Source organism: Uranotaenia lowii, chromosome 1, assembly GCF_029784155.1.
Source record: "Uranotaenia lowii strain MFRU-FL chromosome 1, ASM2978415v1, whole genome shotgun sequence".
NCBI lineage: Eukaryota > Metazoa > Arthropoda > Insecta > Diptera > Culicidae > Uranotaenia > Uranotaenia lowii.
The window spans coordinates 132,909,269-132,916,302 of NC_073691.1; the positions used below are offsets into that span (position 1 = coordinate 132,909,269).

The 7,034-nt window shown below is 34.8% G+C and overlaps 1 non-coding gene across 1 annotated transcript; it reads right to left on the reverse strand.

Moving 5' to 3' along the window:
• Nucleotides 1-886: 886 nt before the first annotated feature.
• Nucleotides 887-959, reverse strand: Trnam-cau (transfer RNA methionine (anticodon CAU)). The gene has a single exon. It is a non-coding gene; the product is annotated as a tRNA-Met (tRNA).
• Nucleotides 960-7,034: the final 6,075 nt, after the last annotated feature.

The following is a 7,034-nucleotide window of genomic DNA, read 5'->3' on the forward strand; positions in this document are numbered from 1 at the left end:
AACCTAATCAACGTTGTGGAAAATGAGGACAAATAAATCATCGGTCAGATGGGTAGTAGAAAAAATTTCTTTGCATTTCTTGCTTGTCATTAATGCCTTTTTTTATCTAGGGTATTCATATTCAATATTGATCTAAACACAAGATGGTTCTAATGTATTCTACTTTCTTACTTCTTAGAATTATCAGAAAATTTGAAAATAATTACCTATAATTAATTTAAATACTAAAAAGAGGTATTTTTGTAATTTTGATTGAAAACCTTCAAATAAAAAAAAACAAATCTTTGGGAAACCCCTGTAAAAAAACTTTTTTACTGACTGCCCAAAACTAGGAGAGCTTACCCTATAATTTCATGTTCTCGGCTGCATTGCTCCAATAATATTTGTCGCACAAGAATGTGATTATTCGAAAGTGCAGCTGGTTTGATGATGAACACTCCTTGTTTTAATGATTTGAATCGTTATAATCATACTAGGTACCTACTAGCAGTAATAACGATGCGAGCGATCGGAGAGCAAAATAAACATGACGGCATGAGACACTGACTGTTTTTCGCTCAACGCGATGGAGATCCCACATGCGGTGTTTTTATTGGCATATCTTCGATATGGGGTATTTTGGAAACAAAACACACTTGGGAAGTATGTATGTTTTGGCCGTTTTGGCATTTTATTTTTGGAATAAAGTCTGGTTTGTAGAACAACAGTTCATAATTTGGAAAACTATCAACAATATTTGATAAACATTTAGGCGGACGTGCCACAAAATATATACATATGTACATACCTATATGGAATTCCAACAATTCGTAATAAACCTCCTAACGGACGACATCTGTCCTAGTAAAATAGTTGATTGATTTGGGTATAATCATAAAAAATCTTCTGCCCCGAGTGAGGATCGAACTCACGACCTTAAGATTATGAGACTTACGCGCTGCCTACTGCGCCATCGAGGCTTCTGTTTGCTGAAGGGCTTATCAGTGATAACGTAATAACATAAGCATCCCTTGCGAAAACATAGAAGTTCAGTTGAAATGCTAATTGATAAAGCGAACCAAGCCAACTGCAATCTCTCGCGTTTGTTTTGAGCCCACGATTTGACACATTTGCAAGTAAAACCTGCTTCTGTTTCTGCTCCTCTTACCAAAATAACTTTGTTTTTTTTTCATAACAAAAAGTGTTGTTCCACCATGGGTTTAAAAGAAAGCAACAAATTAAAAACCTACAAGTTCACGCGCCGAGGAAAAAACTCGATAGAGAAAAAATAGCGAAAGCGCCTGTGGGATGAAATGAGGAATGAATAAATACCTACCTTTCGCGCGATGCGATAGAGATGTGATAGAAATAACTTTCGATGTTTACAAAGATTAGGGTGAATGTAACAATTTAGTTTCTTTTATTTTTTAAATCACTAAGATAAGAAAAAAACTGTAAAAGCCTGTTTATGATTGCTCGTTACGAATCGCAACTAATTTTAGCATATTAAAGAGCTCCGATTACCTATTCGTTGATGAGAGTGACTCAACCAAAAATTAAATGACCGTTTAACATGATGAATAGGGACAAACCTTCGACAAATATGATTGCTTACTAGCCTGGAGTGTAGTCAAAATTTGTCTTGGCTTTGAAACATTGGTTTTTTTAGATAAATCCATCAAAAAAATCTATTGAAATGATCCTTGTTGTGTCCTTCGCTCCAAATTATGGACCTTTATGAGTATGTACTAGAGTGCCCCAAATGACACGACTTTCGAAAAAGTTAAGTGCTGCAAGCTAAAATTAATCCTAGGCCTAGTGCAAGATCTCATGCCAAATTTGGACCAGATCGAATCACGGGGAGGGGTCGCTCAACGAGCCTGAAGTTTGTATGGGATTTTGAGACATTTTGTTCGGGAAAAACATGAAAAACCAGTTTTTCATCAATAACTTTGGTTTCCTTCGGCCGATATCTTTTGAAAATGGATTTTCTTAAGGCCCAAATTATGACAAATATTTCATCCCAAGACTGCAATTTGTTTCGATTTAAGATAAAAAAGTTATTAGGCTTCAAAAACGGGCTTATTTTTTAAGGGTGGTATTCATCACGGTTTATGCTTCGACGAAATGTTCGAACGCCCCGACTCATTAACAATGATGAATACCACCCTTAAAAAAGTTAGACCGTTTTTGAAGCCTAATAACTTTTTTATTTTAATTCGAAACAAAATGCAGTATTCAGATGAAACATTTGTCATAATTTGGGCTCTAAGAAAACCCATTATCAAAAGATATCGGCCTCCATCTGTACCGTTGAGCCGTCAACACGTACGCCGGAGCATCGTATCGTTGCTGTGTACCTGCAGGAACATTTTACATTATTTATTTTTTCCTTACCTGTATTTCAATCAGCACTTTTCAGTGCTAAAATTATTTTCATTTTCTTTTATTCATATTTTCTCTTTTCTTTCCAGCATGGGGAAGTCTTCGGCCGGCTCAAGGGCCGGAAGAAAACGGATTGCTGAACCTAATCCAGGGCCATCTGCCAAAAAAGTTGAAATTTCCAATTCATTCGATGTCCTTCATAACATCGGTGATGAGGAAATATTCATATTTAATTCTGATAAGAGTACTAAGAAACCTTCTTCTTCTTCTTATACTCTTAAAAACGAAAAGATTCCACCAATAACGGTCACGATTCCTGACTTCAATGCCTTTCGAAAAGAAATCGTCACTTCCGTCAAGGATGTGAAGATTTCTTTTCAGATCGGTCGAAGGGGAACTGCTCGTATATTGGCGGAATCTTTTAATGATTTTCAAAAGGTTTTAAATTATTTGAATAATAAAAAACACCAATTTTTTACGTACGACGCTAGAAGTGATCGTCCATTTAAAGTTGTACTTCGTGGTCTCACTGGCGATCAGACACCGGATGAGATCACAGCTGAATTAAATTCTTTGTTAGGTTTTTCTCCAATTCAAGTAATTCAAATGAGGAAAAGAACCAACACGAATAATACCAGTAGTGTTGGTTTTGCTCCTGAACTTTATTTGATCCATTTTAAAAAGGATCAGGTTAATAATTTGCAAATTCTTGAAAAGGCTCGTCTTATGTTTCATTGTCGAGTCAAATTCGAACCTTTTCGTAAATCTTCTACCAATTTTTTACAAAACATTACGCAATGTCGTCGTTGTCAAGCTTTTTGTCATGGCACTAAAAATTGTAGAATGAATGCCAGATGCATGTTTTGCGGCTCATTCGATCATGAAAAATCTAAATGCCTTTTTGGTGGTGATAAGCCAAAAACAGATTTTTTTAAGTGTGCGAATTGCGCAGGTAATCACTCCTCGAATTCGCTAGATTGTCCCATCAGGGCAAAAATTATTGCTTCTAGGAAAAATCCCAAAGTTTCCAGAAAAGTTTCTTCTCCTCCTTCCTCTTATTCGTCTTCACACGTCGGGCCGGCAAACAACCTGCCTGTTCGCGGTCAGCCTCGGCCTACATTGGAATCACGGCTGGCTAATACCCTAGGTGATTTTAATGTTACCTGTGCTGATTCTGCGCCCCAGACTCGTTGTTTATCGTTCTCAGAGGTGGTTAAAAATGGGTTTCCCTCTTCAGGTTTAACTAATAAAAATGGGAAAAAACCAAGCCTCAACGTTCATGCGAAGGCTTGGGAAAATCCCCGAAATTCAAATACTTGTTCTTCTCCTTCATTTTCTGATCCTAACAATTTTGTTGATTTGGGTGAGATTACTGAGGAAAAATTAAAATTTTTGCATCAAAATTTAATGGAAATGATGCAACTTATGTTGAAAGCAAATTCAATGTTTGAAGCTTTCCAAACTTCTTTTAATTATGCTAACAAAATTATTATGACTTTACGATTCCCTCATGGATCCAAATAGATGTTTAAATATTATGAATTGGAATGCTAGATCTTTGCTGGCTAACCAAGATGAATTCTTTTTATTTTTGAAAACTCAAAACATACATATTGCTGCCATCACTGAAACTTTTTTAAAGCCAGACAATAACTTGAAAAGCAATGCTTTCTTTAAAATTTTACGAAATGATCGACTTGATCGACATGGTGGGGGTGTAGCTATTGTCATCAATAGTCGTCTCAAATTTAGACTTCTTCCTTCTTTCAATACAAAAGTCTTAGAAACAATTGGAATTGAATTAGAAACTTCTATGGGGAAAATTATAATTGTTGCCGCATATTTGCCTTTCCAATGTAGCGGTGAACAGAAAATTTTTTTTAAGGGAGATTTACAAAAACTCACCAGAAATAAATCTAATTTTTTTATTATGGGTGACTTTAATGCAAAACACCGATCTTGGAATAATATTTCATCAAATTCAAATGGGAATATTTTGTTTAATGACTGCTCTGCAGGTTATTATACTGTTGAATATCCTAATGGGCATACTTGTTTTTCTTCAATTAGAAATCCCTCCACAATTGATTTGGTTCTAACGGATTTAGGCGAGCATTGTAGTCAAATAGTTACTCATGCGGACCTCGATTCAGACCACCTTCCAGTAACATTTTCTTTATCTCAAAGTCCCATTGAAAACCCTTTAAAATCAACTTTTAATTTTCAAAAGGCTAACTGGGAGCGATATATGAATTTTATTGAACGTATTTTAGATGTCAACGTTCCACTGAATTCAATAGAAGATATTGATTTGGCTGTAGAAAATTTGACAACTTCAATAGTCAATGCTAAAGCCGCTTCAATACCTAAAGTTAAACATAAATTTAATCAACCTTTAATTGATGATGATCTTCAGTTTTTGATACGACTGAAAAACATTCGTCGACGCCAATATCAACGTACTAGGGATCCTTATTTGAAATTAATTTATTGCGACCTTCAAAAAGAGATCAAACGTCGTTTAAATTTCATTCGTAATGAAAATTTTGCTAAAGCAGTAGAGGATATAAAACCCTACTCAAAGCCATTTTGGAAATTAACTAAAATTTTGAAAAAGCCCCAGAAGCCAATTCCTACTTTGAAAGATGGGGATAAACTTCTTTTAACTAATTCAGAAAAGGCTCAAAAATTAGCCCAACAATTTGAGTCTGCTCATGATTTTAATTTAAACGTTGTAAGTCCAATTGATGCTCAAATTTCCCTAGAATTTGATGATATTCTTTCCAAGCAAAATATGTCTGAAAGTTCTTGTGAGACAAATATTGATGAACTTAAATTGATTTTCAAAAAATTTAAAAATATGAAAGCTCCAGGGGAAGATGGGATTTTCTATATTCTTATTAAAAAGTTGCCTGAAAGCACTTTAAATTTGTTAGTTAAAATCTTCAACAAATGTTTTCATTTGGCTTATTTTCCCAATAAATGGAAAAATGCCAAAATAACTCCAATTTTGAAACCTGGAAAAAGTGCTTCAGAGCCTTCAAGTTATCGACCAATTAGTTTGCTTCCTTCTTTAAGTAAACTATTTGAGAGAGTTATTTTGAATAGAATGATGATTCACATTAATCAGAACTCTGTTTTCCCTGATGAACAATTTGGTTTTCGTCATGGACATTCTACTACACATCAACTTTTGAGTGTAACTAATATGATTAACGCTAGCAAATCTGAAGGTTATTCAACTGGTGTTGCTCTTCTTGATATTGAAAAAGCTTTTGACAGTGTTTGGCACAAAGGTTTAGTAGCTAAATTAGCTCGATTTGATTTTCCTGTATATCTCACCAAAATTATTCAAAATTATTTGACTAGCCGAACCTTACAAGTAAGCTATCAAAATTCATGCTCTGAAAGGACACCCATTAGAGCTGGTGTCCCTCAGGGTAGTATACTTGGGCCAATTTTATATAATATTTTTACTTCTGATCTTCCTGATGTACCAGAAGGAAAAGGTAGAAGATTATTTGCTGATGACACTTTGCTTTCAGCCAAAGGTCGAAATTTACGGGTGGTACGCAGTAGATTGCAACAAAATTTAAATTCCTTTTTGAATTACTTGAAAATGTGGAAAATTTCTCCTAACGCTTCCAAAACTCAACTTATTTTATTTCCCCATAAGCCAAGAGCAATTTTTTTAAAACCTAATGAAAATCATTCCATAACTTTTAATGGGGTTTCATTAGAATGGTCTGATCACGTTAAGTACTTGGGACTTACACTTGATCGGAATCTTACTTTTAAAAATCACATTGAAGATATTCAATCTAAATGTAATAAATACACTAAATCTCTTTATTCTCTCATCAACAGGAAATCCCGGTTGTGTCTGCGAAATAAGATGCTCATCTACAAACAAGTTTTCCGACCAGCGATCATGTATGCAGTTCCGATTTGGTCTAGCTGCTGCGCGACGAGGAAGAAAGCCATCCAGAGGATTCAGAACAAGGTTCTGAAAATGATTTTGCGGCTTCCACCTTGGCACAGCACCGAAGATCTTCATCGGATTGCGGGCATTGAATCGATCGAAGAGATGGCCAACAAAATCATCTCCAACTTCAGAGGCAAATCGATGCAGTCTTCCATCGCAGAGATTCGTTCTCTTTATGTTTAGTTTAATTTTAAGATAGTGTTTAGTTTTAAGTATAAAATATTTTTGCTATTACAGGATGTTCTCCTACATTAAAAACTTGATTGCGCTCAGCAAATTAAAATCTTATAAATAAATTTTTATAATCTAGTTACTTATAGGGCTATGAACAGTTCATTATTGAGCTGAACACCTAGTTTAATGCAATAATGTAATATAAGTGTAATGATGATTTGATACAAATAAAGACATATTTAAAAAAAAAAAAAAAAAAAGATATCGGCCGAAGGAAACCAAAGTTATTGATGAAAAACTGGTTTTTCATGTTTTTCCCGAAAAAAATGTTTCAAAATCCCATACAAACTTAAGGCTCGTTGAGCGACCCCTTCCCGTGATCTTCACAGCAAAAATTATTTTCTGTAAAATTACAGCAAGTATCCTGTAACAAAAAAGGAGCAGGCCATTTACCGTAATTTAACAGGTCGCAAATTAATCACATGTCATTTATTTTTACGTGGACTAATTG